The sequence below is a fragment of the Apis laboriosa genome, unplaced genomic scaffold, assembly GCF_014066325.1.
Source record: "Apis laboriosa isolate Shangri-la unplaced genomic scaffold, ASM1406632v1 scaffold16_cov148, whole genome shotgun sequence".
In the NCBI taxonomy this organism is placed as follows: domain Eukaryota; kingdom Metazoa; phylum Arthropoda; class Insecta; order Hymenoptera; family Apidae; genus Apis; species Apis laboriosa.
The window spans coordinates 4,487,936-4,506,164 of NW_025222129.1; the positions used below are offsets into that span (position 1 = coordinate 4,487,936).

An 18,229-nucleotide genomic window follows, 5' to 3' on the forward strand; every position below is an offset into this window, starting at 1 on the left:
TCTTGTAAATTTGTTGGCGGGTCCTTTTGAAATTGGAGCGGTGAATTAAAGTAATTTTATAAATGAACAGTGGGATTAGGTTGTAGAATACGGTATCGCGCGGTTGGTTGTGTTTCGAATTCTCTTTGTAGAGCGTTTTAATTAACGATTACGTATGCAGATGCGTTCGATGGATCGCTAAAGCTTGTTTTAACGAATGCAGATACTATGATTGAAATTTTCATTACGATTTAGAGTAGTTAACCGCTCGATGTTAACCACTTTTTGGTAATTATCGATAGCACAACATAACATCGTTGGAAAAATAATTAACTTAAAGATCTAACCACCAATTTGAGAATTAAAGTTTACGAAATCGTAAACTCAAGAAATTTTAATATTTCGAGAAGATATCTCTCCACGATTTCGTAATTTCGAATAATTTCAAGCTCATTTATACGATTTATTTTCAACTCAAAATTTTCCAAGAATAATTTTAAAAGGAAAATGGCGATTATTAAAAAAAAAAATTCGAGCTGTTGCATCGTATCAATGCCTTTTCGCGATGTATTAGACCAGAGGAGAGGAGTCGATTCGAAACGAGATTCTAGATTTCAGTTAAATTACCAAACTCTCTGTGCTGCCTCGTGCACCGAGCCTCTATGCAATATGAGCTTTGCCATTGTGTATTTGCGCCAGAATTTCAGTAGTTCCGTTATAGGTGTACATAGGGATGTTAGGAAGAGACGTAGTATCTCTGCATATCATAAGTGCAGTTTCCTCCAGGTTGAAAGGAGACAATAAGAGGGGAACGAAAAGGGAACTGCGACGAGATTGACAAGATTGAATTATTATTTAACTTTGCCTATTGCGTCTTACGATAATTTTCTCCCTCGAGTTATCGCTCCCCGCGATTTCGAATGGAATTTTGGAATGGATTCGATGATCAGTCCCTCGTTTCCTCCAATCTTTTATCAAATCCTTGCCATTTTCAAATTCCAAAAATCTGTAACGAATCACGAGGATGATTCAGTTTGGTTTTTGCTCGTGATACTCCGTGATTTAATTATTCGTTTAATTGATTATTATTATTCAATCGGTAATTTTGAAAAGAATCGAGATTGAGTATTGCAGTATTGTGCATAGCAAGGTTAAGGTTTAACGATTGCATCGATCGATAGAAACGATAGTATTCAAATTTGTTGGAGAGTTCAATCGAAAAAAAATAATTACGATTGGTAATGAGATCTCGTTTCAAAGTTCTGATCTATCAAGATCTATAGAAATTCTTCAACTTAACCGAATAAAATATTCAATATTGTATTTCATATATATTCCAAGTTCGAAAATAAAAATATCGCAAGATTCCAAGATCCCATCCGAGATTCTGTTCCCCAGAAATTCCAAACTTTAACACGAGTGCGAAATAAAATATTCGTAACAATTGTTTCGAAAGACAAACGTTCGCAGAAACAGAATCCGTTTATCAATTTTTCATCATCCCCCTCATGCAACCGAACGAACGAACGAACGAAAGCATTATCAATTTCGTCCCAGGCCCCCCTCTGTGTAATATCCTATTCACGGACAAATTCATAATCTGATTACGTTATAGATTAGAGTTTTCAACTTTGCGCTTAATTAGCGAGCGATGGGTGGCTGGCTCGTCCACGGGGAGGGGGAGAGGGTATCAGTCAGGTGGATGTTTAACTTGGAGCCGGAAAACCGAAGTTTTTGCTGCTAATTAATTCGAACAAAAGCTGAAAATTCAATTAATTTTATATTAGTGGGCCCCGCGTGTGTATCAATTATTCGGGGGCGGGGGGTGGGCAAACGTTGCTGCCCCGTGGAGGCAGCAACAGCAACAGGCGCGGTTGAGGAGGCGCGACGCCAGAAAATGGGGGGAGTGCATAAATTTCACTTTAAATTAATTCGAAACTAATTTAATACGGTTAAGTTTAACGTGGATTACAACGCTGAGCCAACAATAATAACCGAGTATAAATACCGACTCGACAGTACCTTCAACATCATCCGTTTAATCTTTTCTGTCGATATTAATTTCTCCAACTTTTCCTTCCTTCTTTTATAATATCATTTAATATGATTATTATTATATTATACGTTTTTTGATTCAAGGGGACCGATATTATTATATCCAGGAATAAAAGATTCCAATTCCTTGATATGAATTGCGCCTTGAATGTAATTGCGACACGAAGGATGACACGTCGTAATAAGTATTTTCTTTAAAATATTATTACATATAACTTACAATTTAAAAACTATTTGAACCAAGAAACAAATCGGAATTCCAATCGAATCTTTCCAAGATTCTCGAGATACGAAAATTCCTCGAAAATTCCCTGAAAAGAAAGAAAGAAAAATCTTTGAGATAATTAATTAACCCCAATCCGATCTTTTACAAACATACAAAGAGAATATATTCGGAATGTATCCAAAAGTATATATCCAAATATTCCCACGCGAAACGGGATAAGAATTACGTATGATAATCCCCGATACGTGCGATCCCTTCTCGAACAGCTCGAGGCTGTTATAACGTATAACCCTTCTCTCTCCCCTCCCCTCCCTCTCCCTCCCTCCCCTATCGTAAACTTCGACGGAACGAAGAAATCCTTGGTGCTTGGAGGGGATGGAGCGGGGGAGGGAGGGGAAAGATTACGAAACGAAGAGCACGATGGCTCTTTGACTTTGAAACAGGGAACAGTGCCTACTACTTTGAAATTATACACCGTTTATGCCCTTATTAATGCGAGCCCTGGCAGATACGGGCGTAGATCGAGCAGGTTGAGTTATGATTCAGCCTCGTTCGTTACTTCCTTCCTACCTTCGTTTCCTTGCCTCGCTTTTGAGCCACCGCCGCCATAATGCCCCGTGATTAATCCCCCGGGCCACGGGCTTCCAGTATTCCAACGGTGGCGCGTCTTCTCCTCTCTCTCTCTCTCTCCCTCTCTCTGCATCTCCTCCTCTTCATCCACTCGTCCAACGTGTACCTTTGTGGTGGGTACACCCTCGACGCGGATCAGTATTTCACCGGGCGTCCGGAATTTTAATACGCGGTTTTACCGGCGCGAGAGGCGTCATCCGTGGTTCCAGCCACGTTAGAATTTATACAGGGCCGCGGGTGATCCGTAATTAGCTGGTATTACGTGCTGGTACACGGATGCATTCTTTTCTTTTCTCTCTCTCTCTCTTTTTTCCTATCGGTTGTCGTACAACCGATTTTCTTTGTGATCGTTGTTCCAGGCCGGCTTTTAGGCACATCTCTTGGACGGGTTTGTTCGAAAGGTTTGTTGATTTCTTTGATGTCGAGTGGCAGATGATTCGAAGGGGGGGATATTTCTGTGATTCGTCTGCTGTCTCTGTTCCTCTCCGGTTCTCGGGGGTCGAGACTCGGTCCCTTTTCTCGGGAAGGGATCAAGGGCGAAATTTCAAGGGGTTGGGAAATAAAAAGTCGGGTTGAAAACTCGAAGGTTATGGCGAAGTATCGTCAACCTCGCGTTTGTTTCGAATAAATGCTTTTCCTTGAATATTTTTATTGAAATTAATTTCAAGATAATAATTTCGAATGAATATAATTAAACGCGTTCGAATATTTTACTTAAATCTGTTTCTATTGCGATAAAAATTACCTGGATGGAAATGAAAATGTACGAATATTCTTGTCACTCTTGAGCAGAGTTGTAACTAAGAAGGGCGGTTTGGATCGTATTTCAAAGGCATACTTCCAAATTGTCTCGCAGCTATAACGAGCAATATTTAAATATACTTATTTGACGTAACGTTCGTTTGTTCGTTGTTCATTTGGCAAAGACAATGCCGTTAAAATAGTATTTGGTTTCACGGTTTACAAGGTGAAATCTTGAATATGCTTCTCTTTATTATTTTATATAAAATTACACGTATATTAAATTCTATAAACTGACCATCGACTCGTTCGATACTTAAACAAATTATAACATTCTATTATTTATTCATTTCATTTCACATTTATTCAATATCTCATATAACGAAATGCTAAAATAATATCATGACTTTTTAATAATACGATTTAAAAGTTTTAGATTAAGATTCGCTCACTTCTAGATGTAAAAATATATGCTTTTCGTTCGATCCATTTTGTTTCGTATCTCCATTGATTCCAAAGATATATGCGAGACGGGTTAGAGAAAGAGAGATTCAAGTGTGCGACAAGGAGAGCAAAGTCTTAAAAACCACGAATATCTTTAACACCTATGATATCTTGAGAACTAGAAATCGTATCGACGCGAATCAAAAAGGCATATTAAAGAGGAAGCTTTCCTCTTACGATATCAATTCCATTAAAAAATTCTTACCACCTTTCGATTCATCATCTTATATACCACCGATCAGTTTCGACAACGATTCTCGAACAGTGTAATAATAATCGTGTTTACATCCTTATTATCCTTCCATCTCCCTTCGCTTGGGAAAAAATTTTCTTATTCGAAACCACGTCGAGCATTTTGAACGACTGTGTATAGTGGATGTTATGAGCGGTTTATTATCTGTTGAGTTTGTATATGTAAATCGATCACGTTGCAACGATAAACGCGAACGAATTCGCAGCAGAGTTGGAAGAAGGGGATGACGCGATTAAATAGAACTTTCTTCTCGATCGTTTACCCCCTTAAGATATTTCGTTTAACAAGCTCGAGGGAGAACTCCTGTGGGGCGTTCTACAGGATTTCATATGAATACGAAACACGTGTACACGGGCAGACAGATTCGTTAGCAGGCTAAACCGTAATCGTTAGCACGTCTGGAGTTACGGTTTAGATGGCACAACGTTACACGATGGGTGATTAAAGACCTCGATGAGATAGGCGTGCATTGGTTAAGTGCGGCTCTATCCCTCTCTTCTTCGTCTCATCTTCCACGGGTATCGCGTTCGTATCCCTTTCCACCCTCTCCCCACCTTTCCGTTTTTCCTTTCTACTTCCGAAAGAAGTGAATTTCCCTCCAATTGGACGAATTCTCATCATCACCATCATCATCATCATCATCATCATCATCATCATCCGGATATCGAATATGGAAATTTTATTCGATCAATTTCGCGAGGGCGAGGCTCTCGGGGTGGAGGGTGCGTTCGATCGAAGATTTTAAAAAAAGTTTAAAAGTTTTTTAAAGGGGATTAATTTGTAAACTGTGAACCGGACGAGCGAATAATAGGCTGATTACGCAACGAAGGAGGGGAAAGGGGAGCGTTGAAAGTGGGGAATCTGTGGAGATTCGTCCAGAGCCGCGATATATTTATATAACGCGGGGAATTGATTCGGCGCCGGGACGAATTAACTTTCTGGTGGCGTTCTGCCAGCCACCGAGAGTCTGAAGATCCAAAGGAATTTAACCGGCGTCGGATGCGATCGAGGCATTACACTCCGTTATTATCCTTCCATCTCCCTTCATTTGGGAAAAAATTTTCTTATTCGAAACCACGAGTCGAGCATTTTGAACGACTGTGTATAGTGGATGTTATGAGCGATTTATTATCTGTTGAGTTTGTGTATGTAAATCGATCGCTGCTTCGATCGAACTTTTTTTTGAATCGATATAGTGAGGTCAAAGTAGTGGAATATAGATCATCATGATTCATGTGTATATAATACATGATGTTAATTTTGGTCGAATCATTTTATACAATTGATACTAATTGAGCTTTTTCTCTAAATTGAGATTGTAAAACATTTAAAAAATTTCATGGATCTTTTCATCCAATTCCAAATCAAGATCCACATTTTTCTTTATTAAATATATCCTTTCTTGGTATTACTGCAATCATTTCCCACAACCTATTCCCTAATATTATCTTCATTTATATAAATTGCTATAAATTGAGTTTCTTTTCTAAATTGAGATTGTAAAACTTTTAAAAAATAGATAATTATTTCTTATTTCCCTTTTCATTCAATTTCAAATCAAGATTCACATTTTTCTTCATTAAATATATCCTTTCTTGCTATTACTTTTGGTCCAATTATTTCCCACATCCTATTCCCTAATATTATCTATTTATTTCTTTAGTTATATTGAATTGCTGCAAATTTCTTTTCTAAATTGAGATTATAAAACTTTTAAAAAATTTCATAGATAATTAATTCTTATTTCCCTTTTCATCCAAATGAAGATCCACATTTTTCTTTATTAAATATATTCTTTCTTGCTATTACTTTTGGTCCAATCATTTCCCACAACCTATTTCCTAATATTATCTTCATTTATATAAATTATTACAAATTGAGCTTCTTCTCTAAATTGAGATTATAAAACTTTTAAAAAATAGATAATTATTTCTTATTTCCCTTTTCATCCAATTTCAAATCAAGAATTTCCCATATCCTATTCCCTAATATTATCTATTTATTTCTTTAGTTATATTGAATTGCTACAAATTGAGTTTCTTTTCTAAATTAAGATTATAAAACTTTTAAAAAATTTTATAGGTAATTAATTCTTATTTCCCTTTTCATCCAATTCCAAATCAAGATCCACATTTTTCTTTATTAAATATATTCTTTCTTGCTATTACTTTTGGTCCAATCATTTCCCACAACCTATTCCCTAATATTATCTACCTATTTCTTCACTTACATAATTTACATAAATTGCTACAAATTGAGTTTCCTCTCTAAATTTATAAAATCTTTAAAAAAATTTCACATAAATAATAATTACTTTCCCTTCAATTTCGAATCAAGATGAAAAACTTCCATTTTCCAATTTCTTAATGCCAAATTTGCCAATTTCTTTCTCTCATCCTCCGTCCCCGTGACCGTGAAACATCAGAATAATCCGGAATACGTTTTCCTCCTCCACCGCGTTAGAATAATTTTCCAAAACGTTTCGAGGTTAAGGGAGAGGGGGGAGGGCATTGTTATCCCCTCGCGTACACATCCTCCATAATACACACCCGTTTACGTGGAACGTCAGACCGTGGCTGATAGATTCCGTGAACGTGGTGAACGTGGGAGAGGGGGGGCCAGGGTACGCCACCCCTCCCCGATTCATCCAGCAGCTTGCTTCATCCTGAATCGAATATCATTGTGCTACGTCATTAACACCGCGTTACGGGACCTACAGCAATTAGATAGACTCTCTCTCTGATCGATTGTACTTGTAACCAAATCTCTCGACGGACAAAAGCACGACTTGCTACACGATAATGCACTATCGTGGTATTGCAACGACGGTTCCGTGTTTGCATTCTCTGATGTCTCGTATCCCTCCTTCGAAACCCTCGATGGGGGCACGATCAATCGATATAATTAATTATAGGGGCGGAGAAGAAACGTGAAAGGAGCGTATCATATTTTTAATTCGGCTTGAGGATTGTCAACCCGATTCGGTTGAACGATCGGGATATATAAATTTATTTATTTAAATTTCTCTCGTGGATGGGAAAGGAATGGAGGAAATTGATTAAATTTCGAATGATCAATTGGCCAGGTGAGGATAGACGCGACGAGATGCGATTATTTTTAATCGAGGCGTAAACGATGATAACGACGTGGACGAAACTGGAAATGGTAGAATCGTTTGGAGATTTAATTAGGTTAATTCATTCGATTTTTAAGCTTTATTTCTTTTTTTTTCTTTTCACGATGAAACTGTTTAATCGTAGATTGAATGAGGTCTGTTTTTCTTTTTTTTTTAATTGAATTCTTTTTTTTTTAATCTGAATGAAAATAAAAGTAGTAGAAATAGTTCATAGGATACTTAATTATAGGAGAAGAACGAGAAGAAGGAATCCAATTGTTTTCAATTAATTAGGCACAAAATTAGGTGGGAAATTTACTTTATTTAATTCTTACTTTTCTTAATTTTCGAAAATGTATATGCGAAATGTTGATATGATGTTTTAGAAAGGTTTTTAGAAAAGACAGAAGTAGGGATGATTGTCGAAGAGACGAGAGGATTCGAGGGTTTGCCGAGAGGATGCTGTGGCTCGGGGATCCTAGGTCAAGGACGATTCCGATTAGGGTGGCGAGATAACAATGGAATCACGATGTCTCGCTTTCCCCCTCTTGCTAAGTAATTACCTATTTTTCGTTCAATCAATTCATCTTGAACGATCCTTGTCCGATGAAAAATAAATCGGAAAATTATTGCCACGAATAAAATAATAATTCTTCCTTTTTCCTTTTCTCGAACGAAAAATAAAAATTCGACTCATATCGATTCGTTTTAAATTTAAAAAGAAAAAGAGAAAGGAGAAGAGAAAAAAGAAGTCAGTAGACAGATGTTATAAACCGGAAGTATACGTAAGTATCCTATATCTTGGACAACTTTTCAAGGATTTCAGTTGGATATTCCGCCCTCGAGAAGATATTTGCGCTTACACTGGCACGTTGTCGGCGCACTTTGACCCCTCTCGTTCGCTCGAGAGTCTGAAGTGGATTTCCGCGGAGGAGGAAAAAAAAGAGAGAGAGAGAGAGTGAGAGAGAGAGAGAGAGAGAGAGAGATTCGGCTTTCCCTCTCCCCCTCCCCAACGATAATGCGCCAGTTTTCGAAACGAGATTTGCGACCCGCCAACTTCTCGTTCTCGATGGGATAAGATTTACGAATTGGCGAATGCTCGCTCGCAGAATCGGCTATTCCACAAGTTCAAGTTTCAACTTGAGCGCAACGCTTCGACTTCCAATTTCTCCTCGAAAATTAATAAATATTGATTTCATGGAAATTTCTTGAACGGTCGGAAACGAAGATAATTTGTTTCGATTTGTCTCGTTAGTATCCCCTATATATATATATATCAGATCGTCGAGATCAAAGAGATGGAGGTTTTTTTTTTATTATTTTAAGGTAAAGTTTCAAGTTCAAAGTTTATTCTTTACTTTATAGGAGGAAAGAAATCTAGTTATTGCGTAATTATAAATTGCTTTCAAAACATGATTTTATTTTATTTTATTAGAAAATATGTAACCATTTATTTTCTAAAAATAAATAGATTTCTCTCCTCTTAATATTTTTATAAATTATAACCCCATCGATTGAGCGCGATCAATTTACCAGACATCCACATACACAACAATTAAGTAAAATATCAATATCAAAAATTATTTTATTTTATTTTATTTTATTATTATTTTATTATTTTATTTTATTATATTATTATATAATTTTTTATTAATTTATATATTATACTATTAAATTAGCGACATCTGAAAATGTTTAATCACAATTTTTTCAAAAATTTTCATTCGATCGCATTCAATTAATAGGATACAAAATAACTTCTTAAAATTGTTCTTCCATTTTTTTCAATTTCGTTCTTCAAAAAAAGGAAAAGAAAAGAAACGTTCAGAAATCGAAAATCGTTCTCTCGGCGTTATTCACCGCTGTTGGACAAACGGCGGTGATGATTAAAAAAACACGACTCGCGAGGATTGTTCGGGCGGAACAAACGGATGTTATAAAATATTGAAAAGGAGGTGGTGAAAATTTGGCGGTTCTGTACACGTTGTTTGCCTTATCCCCGTTTAAACAATCACCACGAATCGTCGCTATTATCCTGACGCGATCGCCGCGGCTGAAAAGCAAATTGCCACCCATCCCGCCAAAATTGATTTCCCTCCATTGAATCAATCCCATCCCTGTTTTCGAATCTCGCGCGGTTAACTGAAATCCAAGCTTCTCTTGGACAGAAAAAAAAGAAATAAAAAATAAAGAATGGGAAACGATGGAGGACAATGGAGGCTGTTTTCACCTTTTCTTCTTCTTCTTCTTCTTTCCAAATCAAACTTCACGTTTCACTGTCGTTCTCTGTCTTACGTCGTGCGAAATCTTTTGTGCGTCGAATCGAAAGAAACATTTTTTTTTTTTTTTGGAGAATTTTTAAGTTTCGAATTTTTAAGTTCCATCGGTTTTTATCTTTCCTTTGAATTATTATTATTTTTTTTTTAATATCTTTCGTTTATAATCTCCGAGATATTCGAAGAATGTTCAATTGGAATGAAGAATACATGAAAAATATTTGAGTATATATTTCTCTTTTAATTGAATACTTTCTTCGTTAAATAAAATATATCTAATATAATTTTAGGTCTATCTATATAAAATAATTTCCAAAATATAATTCTCGTTATAACGCTCAATAGATGAACAAATAATTCTTTACTTTTTATTTTCTTATCTGTATAAAAATATAATTTCTCATAAATTATTCCAGTAACATTATTCTATTTCTAAACACTTTTTTCCTAAATTTTTCAAAATAACTTTCAACGATGTTAACACCACAAACAACGATCATACGTACACGTCTCTCCACGTAAAACGAACGAGAATCATTTTTGCGCGAACGTTTTCCTACAATTTTCTTCCATCGTGTAAGAAAGATAGGCGCATAAACTTTCGACTTTACACACTCGTCTTCTTCTTCTTATTATTACTTTTTCCTTTTTTTCTCGAGAGAGGCCACGCCTCGATACGCCTCGATACGCCTCGATACTCGTCCAACGATACATTTACGCCTGTTTCGAACATCTTTCCATTGACTTTTCCTCAATGGTTGTTAAATTGGAGAAGCAGAAATACGCGAGGCAGTGTCTACCCCTTTCCACGTTGAAATGCACGAGTTATTTCGAGTATTATTGGGCTTTGATGGCGCGCATGAATTTTAAAGTTTCGAATAAAAGCTGTTAAACGGGGGGCTGTTTAAGGCGAAATGACCGGAGTTTTTAACACATTGAGAGATAAAAATGCGGGAGGGAGGGGAGAGGGGAAGAAGAAATGTGATATCCGTGAAAGGTGGTATTCAATTTATCGAAATGGAATATCGAATGTAATATTTTGGTGGATATTTTTCAGGGGAGAAATTGATCTATTCGAATGTTTTGAAAATTAGTAAAATATTTTAAAAAGATTATCCCTTGTAAATAAATATCCACGGTGTTTTACTCGTAAAATAAATTTAATTACGAGGCATTAAAATCATCGAATATTACACGATATTTAATATTATTAAAATATTTAATTCTATAATAATTATTTCAATATTACTTACTTTCATAGACGTTTATGCAAATTCATCAGACCAATTAAATTCCTAATTATGGAAATGGAATTTAAATAATAAATACTCGATTCATTCTCCAAATAACACGATACAATATCTATACTACATGTTTAAATGTTTTATTTATTTTATCCTTGTGCATTTCTCATAAATGTCCATTTACCCGTTCGTTCTTCACTTCACAACGTCTAATGAATGAAAAATATATATATACTTGTATTTTTTTTTTTTTTTTTTTTTTTTTTTACAAATAAAAGATGCAAAATCGTTAACCGAGTCGAGAATAATGATGGAAATTCGTTCTCGTGTTTCAGGTATCGGCGAGTACGGCTGCCACCACCAATTTCTGTAACACGTAAGTTTAACCACGATATTTACAACGAGATTTAATTGACGGAATACTGGCCGGTCAAATATCGAGCAACGACAAGATTAATAAATCACGTAACTTTAGTTTCCCGCTAATGCGCCGTTTTACGATCGGCTCATTGCCACCAAGTGCGTCATAAAGAATCTAATAAAATTCATCCGTCCCGGATATACTGTCTTCGTATGAATTCGTGCCAGATAACTCCGTTCGTTTGTTTCTCGTTTTCTCGTTCGAACGATTTTCTTTTTTTTTTTTTTTTCGAGAAAGAAAAGTAATTCGAAGAAAGGAAAGAATTTCACGGAATGATTCTAATTCTCGTATAATCCTAATATCGATTGTGGCAATTTTCAATTATATTTATATGGCAACATTTTTACAGATATTCGTTCATTAGAAATATTTCTGAAAAAAAAAAAATACTTCGTAAAGAATTTTTAAATTATAATACGATATGAAATCGATTTTCTTAAAGATTCGACCTTCTGACGTTGGAAGAAAAAAATCCAATGATCAAAATCCTAAGAGAAAATAATTAAAAGAATCATCAATTTACAAATTATCATAACGTGGAAACGTTAACATATCAAAAGAAAAAATAAATAAATAAATAAATTCCTTCGATAATACTCGATAAACGAATCACCATAAACCAACAAAAGAAAAATAATACGTATTTTCCAAATAAAATTTTCAATCGAAACGTCGACTTAGTTAGAAATAGTTAAAAAATACTCGTCCACGAGCGGATGAAAGAATCCAAAAAAAAAAAAAGAGGAAAAAGAAACTGAAACACATTGACATCAAGAAACGAAAACGAAGAGAGAGAGAGAGAGAGAGAGAGAAAAGAAACAATTTCAGGTCTGGAGGGAGGATTACCTAGCTTTTGGAAATATTTGTGTAACCCAATTTGTAGGGGAGACGAGGAAGGGAGGGGAGGGGAGGGTTTTTTTTTCAGAGGCTAAGAATTTCCACGGTGTATTTTTTTAAAGCAAACAAACCAGAGTCGTTAACCGTTAAAAAAATCTGGACAAAAGCGTTCTCTCTGGAAAGCGTTCCAGAAGCGATTTGGAATTTTTGCCACCCCCAACCCCCCTCCCCTTTCAACTTCTCGCATTAATAATCGCGCTGCCTCTGCGGAAAATCATTGTCCGCACAAGTCGTGAAACGAATGTGGAAATTTTTGCTACCTGTCTAAGTGATAAAAAGGGGGGAGAAGGGGTGGAAGAGGAGGAGGAGGAGGAAGGAGGGGCACGTTTGACTAGGTGACCTCCATCCCCCTTTTTTTGCCCCGTATGTTCGCCACCCTTCGACCGACGGGGGGCCCCTGGCAAAAAGATCGTTAACGGGGATCTAGAAATGGTACACCGATGCCGCTTATCGATTCTAATTTACCGGAAAGTCATTATCGCGCTAAAAACTCCCTATTTCCTTTCCATAATTTCGCCTCGAATTGGATCTGGACACTCGGTTATCCCAATGTGGATATTCTGGGATTCGATGGGTTTTCGGATTTTTGGGAGGAGGGATATTGATATTTTTTGCGTTGTATTTTTTCTTTTTTTCTTTTTTTTTTTTTTTTTGGATTTGTTACTATATTCTTTTCGACGAGAAAATTATATTCAGAGTTACGTTTTTCTTCCTTTAAATGGAATTGAAAGTTTAATTATAAAATTGTGTCTAGGATGTGATGAAGAGGGGTGGTAGGTTATAAATTATATTTTTCAAAATATGGATGAAGTATTTTCATCCTGTGATTCAGAAAATAATTTGTACAAAAAAAAAAAAGGATAATTGTTAAATTGCAAAAATATTTCCAGGCAAAATTTTCCAAGTATAAAGTCATAACGAATATTCTAATTATTTATATTTATTATCATAAATATCGTGTTAAATATATCAGGAATCAGTGAAATATCAAATTTCACCCTCTTTGAGGCAATTTTATCATTATGCAAATAGCGATAGTGTTAAATTCCGGTGTTAGTTTAATCTTGGATCCAATCGGTGAAACAATTCCGATTTTGCCTCGGCTCGATTCGAGCACGTTCAATCATGCATATTATCGATCTAATCTTATCCAACAACGATTCCAAATAAATATTAACGAACCAACGTATTATATCTATAATCGTATCTTAATATAATTCCTCGCGATCGACGAATCGTCTCTCGATGATCGCGAAGTCGAAACGTTGTAATCTGAAATCCGATCTGCCGTGATTATTCTAATGCATCGAGCCAAGCAAGAGGGTGAATCGCATCGAATCGACTTGATATTCATCCTCGAACCGCTTACAAATTGTATTCTCAATTTTCACGAGCCAGCCTTGTGATTTGACCCCGGTAGAAGCTTAATGCAGCGTCCACATCGGTCACCCCCCACTCTTTTCTTCTTATTCTTGTCGAATTCTTGTGGAATACATCCACAGTGATTCGAAATTTTTGGAAAATTTTGAAATTTAGAATCCATCAAAAAGTATTCGAGACCCTCTCGAGATGCATTGCCATTTTTTTTTCTCGAAAATTTTGGAATCTCATTCTCTATGAGATGAAAACTTTATTAAAGTCTATTCACATAATTCCAAATACCAAAGAAATTTTTCAGCAATATCAATTTAATTTTTCAATCAAAACCCTCGAAATATCTTTCGATTTCTTCTCCCCCAACTCCAATAATTTTCCAATCATTCTCCACCTTTTGTATATCGTTCACAGAAACATTTTAATCGATCACACAATAAACAATCACCACCAATATTATAAAAATAAAAATATCCATTATCCATCGTCAATTTCTAACAAATCCAACAATCTTTAACCCGAATCACTTCTTTCCCAAGGAATCTCCACCGATATGGACGCAGCATAAAGATCCACCGATCCTACAATCGTTGGAGAGGGGGAAGTGGAGGGTGGGTGATTTTTATCGAGACAGGGGGAGAAGTCGAGCCGATTTATACAGGGTCCGAGCGTCGAGTGGACCATTAAATCGTAAACCTGTGCAATTACATCCCGGTCTGCCCGCGTCTGATGATGTTGATTCAAGCCACGCTCCTCCAAGATCGTCAAAGATGCCGTTTATTATTCGTGACGGTCGATTAGTCGACGAATAGCGCGACAGAGGCGCCTCTTTATCGGGAGTTTGCTGTTCGAGTGGTTCGAGGAATCGAGGTGGAGAGCGAGAGGACTTTGAGGGAGATTGAAACGCCGAAAGAGGCGAGCTATTGGCAGCCATCGGTGTCTGTCTTGTTTGGAATTTAAACGAGTAACTCGGGTTCGATGGGGGATGGGGGAGGCTCGATGGGATGTGTACGATTGATTTTGTTTTCTCTTCCCGTGATTGTGCTTGTAATATTCATCGGCGAAGAAATTATCGCGTACAGAAGCGGAACATAGAAGAAACGTCTTTTTTCGTGTTTTAATCCTCGTTGAAATAACGAGGGAAGATGGAGAAAGATTGGAAGCGTGTGATTTATTTTCTAAGTAATTAAATATTTTTAAATAATAGAAAAAGATTCCTTCCGTCTGATAAAATATCAAGAGATATCGAAGAAACGAAAAATTAATCATACACTGCTCCATCTTCCCTCGTTATTTAATTTTTGTACGAAAACGAATCGATAGTTTGAGCTTTTGATTAATTTTATTCTCACCGAGTCTTGTTAAATATTTAGCAGCCGAAGATTTGTTGATATGGAAATTGAGAGATGGAGGAATTTCGAAAATGAAAGGAATATTTTATTATTATTATTATTTTTTTTTTTTTGGAAAAGTTCGATAAAATGAGTGCATTGTTCTTCGAAAATGAAATAGAGAAACATTAATGTTCTCAGATCGAAGATGCGCAAGATAAAAATCCATTATTCTCTTATTCTCCATCCACGAGAAGAATAAAAATGAAATTACCTTATTTTTAATCTTTTTATTCGTTAAAATTAATTTTAAAAAGGAAAAGGAAACAAACTAATTTAATTATCCATAAAATTAAAATATCGATTTTCGCGAAAATCTGACAGAAATAAAATATAAAATTCGCAGGCGCGACTCGACTAAAAGTATATAACGAAACATCACAGAGACATTGTGCGTTTGACAGGTAATTCTCTAAATGTTTAACTTGCTCTTTCCTGATTAAAAAAAAAAAAAAAAAGGAAGAAAAAAAAGCAAAAAGAATGAAAGAAAGAAAAGGATCGTGAAACGATGTATTCGTGGAAAAGAGATTGTAACTTAATTTATTCCCAATAGAGTATCTTGTCTTAATTTAAAAATCCATGCTGTTTGTCGTTGAATGTCAAAGGAGGAAGATAGTAAGACGAAGGGAGACAGTTTAATTAATCAGACGTTTCAGTTGAAATTCATAAAAAACGCGGGGAAACAATATGAAAAAGACGAGGCATAAATATTTAAACAAAAAGGAAAGTCTTGGAAACGCAGCCTCTTTTCTCTCCAGGCTCTTCGGTTCTTTAATCAATGAGCACCGAGAAAACTTCCGTAATTCCGCCTGTTTCCTTCCTTTTCTCCCCACTGTATGCGAAATTATATGGTGAAAAAAAAAAGAAAGAAAAAAAAAAAATATTTACTCGTTCAAACTGGGGTTCATTAAAAAATAGAAGAAATGGAGGAAAGACTTAACCCTTGGAATATTAAAATAGAATGATCGAAATCCTTTTTTTAATTCTTCGATGATAATAATAATTCCACTTATAATGGAAAATTGTTCGTTCAAACTCGTCCAAACGGGAATTCGTTAAAAAAATAAGAGAAATATCTATTAGAATTATCAATATTTGATATAAATATATTTTCAACGTCATTCAAATTTGTATAGAATAATTGGATTACCTTGTTTAAAAACCTACTATCATCTACTTAAAACTACTTCAAACTTAATCAAACCGCTACAATATTTTTGTAAATCGATTCCAACTTTTATATCCTAAATTAAAATTAAATTTAAATTCAAAATTCAATTGAAAAATCTACTATCATCTACTCAAAACTATTTCAAACTTAATCAAACCGCTACAATATTCTTGATAAATCGACGATTCCAATTTTTAAATCCTGAATCAAAATTATAAGATAAATTCGTTCGAAAACCTTTTAAAATTATCTTTCAAATCTCAAGAGTATTTCAAACTCGGTCAAACCAAACCAAATTGAATTAACGAGGATAAAATATAGAGGAACACGTGCGAAATCGCGATTCCAAGTTTGCCTGTCGAAACTATTCTCGAACGAGTTGGCCTCGTTAAAAAGTGCTCAGAAGTATGTATCGGTTATCGAAAATGTCTCTGCTCGGTTGAATAACTGTGTGACACTCCCCCTGTGAAATCACTTTCGTGAACGAGGCGATTCTTAAAGATCGCCAAAGGAGAGAGATCGGCCATCCTTCGCCTTCCTTCGAAATTCTCCTCACGCAAAATATCGACGCCGATTCCGATAACTTATGACGGTTCCACCACTTCTACGGTGATTGCCTTTTGTTACCGGTGAATAGCGCCTCTCCTCGCCTACCCCGCCCCTCCTTTGGCTGTCCCGGTGAACAGAAAATGGACCTCCTCTCCTTTCCAGGGGGACAACTTCTTTCCCACTGAAACTGACCGCAGCTGAGTAGGCGTCCAGACGTATGTATGTACATGGTGTCTGGAATCGATGGCACGAATAGGAGGAATAATTGGGACGAGGAAAGATTATGATCAATTGAAAGAGGAAAAATGAAATTTTCTCGAAATTTGAAAATTTATTTGATAAAAAAAGTTGAGAATAATCGATTCGTTAGATTTAAATTTTCATCATTGTATAATAGTATAAGAATGAGAATGTTAATGGAGAATGTTTAATACAGTCAGAAAATTAATCGATTAAAGTATAGGATATAGCTAAGATATTAATATATAAAATAATTAATTAATCGAGGACAAGTCTATTTCTCAAGAATTATTAATTAGATCGCGCTATAACAATATATATATTACGTAATATTACATTTATTAGTCTATATTTGAACCTCAATTATAAATTAAAATAATTCCAACGAATAAATGTACAAAAAAAAAGCGAAAGTACGGTAATTAAAGTTGGAGAATGAGAATAGAGGAACGTTCCAACTTCCCCAACAAATCGCACATACGCTCGACAAATCTCCAAATCCAATTTTCTCTTCCAACTTACCTATTCACATCTCCTCGAAACAAAAGTAAAAGAAAGAAAGAAAAAAAGGGGAGAAAGAGAGAAAGAGAGAGAGAGAGAGAGAGAGAAAATTGATATTTCTCGGATTTCGAACAATCGATATCCATCTCGACGGACCCGTTACAATTTTACAGGGAATATTTTGATATTTTGCGCTGAAACTTCCGCTTGGAAAACATTCGACGATACCGGCAGGCGTACGTGCACGTTGGCAGGAAAAATTCAGCGTAAAAACACAAGCCTGAGATAGAAGCCACGTAGGTAGACAAATATGTAGAAGGAAGGACTCGATCGATCCCCGCTCGGTATCCATTTAATTTTCAGATTCTATTTTCAAATGACGATCGTCCACCTTCCCCCTCCCGCGCTTCTTTCTCCTCTTTCTTCCCCGCGTGTGGATGGAAAAGGGGGGAAGTTGGAGGAAAAAAGAGGGTGGAGGGGGAGTGGACGGCGGCATTCCTTTCTGTGCGTAACAAAATTAAATTCTCCGACGACGGATTGGTAACCGCCGCATTCTTCTGCGTGTGGAAAAACTAATTGCACGCCGGCTTCTCTCGTCTTCAATGAATTTCCCTGGCCGTTATTCAACGTTGGAGGGAAAAAAAAAAAAAAAAAAAAAAAAA

At 35.9% G+C, this 18,229-nt stretch overlaps 1 protein-coding gene across 9 annotated transcripts in view; it reads left to right on the top strand.

Moving 5' to 3' along the window:
* LOC122711218 overlaps positions 1–18,229 on the top strand; it is a 341,055-nt gene that overhangs the window by 120,782 nt on the left and 202,044 nt on the right. For 8 of the 9 annotated variants that reach the window (XM_043929778.1, XM_043929779.1, XM_043929776.1 and 5 more), the window contains one exon: positions 11,359–11,399. The exons of the other annotated variant lie outside the window; for it this stretch is intronic. The gene's annotated coding sequence lies outside the window, so the exon portion shown is untranslated. The remainder of the gene's footprint in view (positions 1–11,358; positions 11,400–18,229) is intronic. 9 annotated transcript variants of the gene reach the window in all.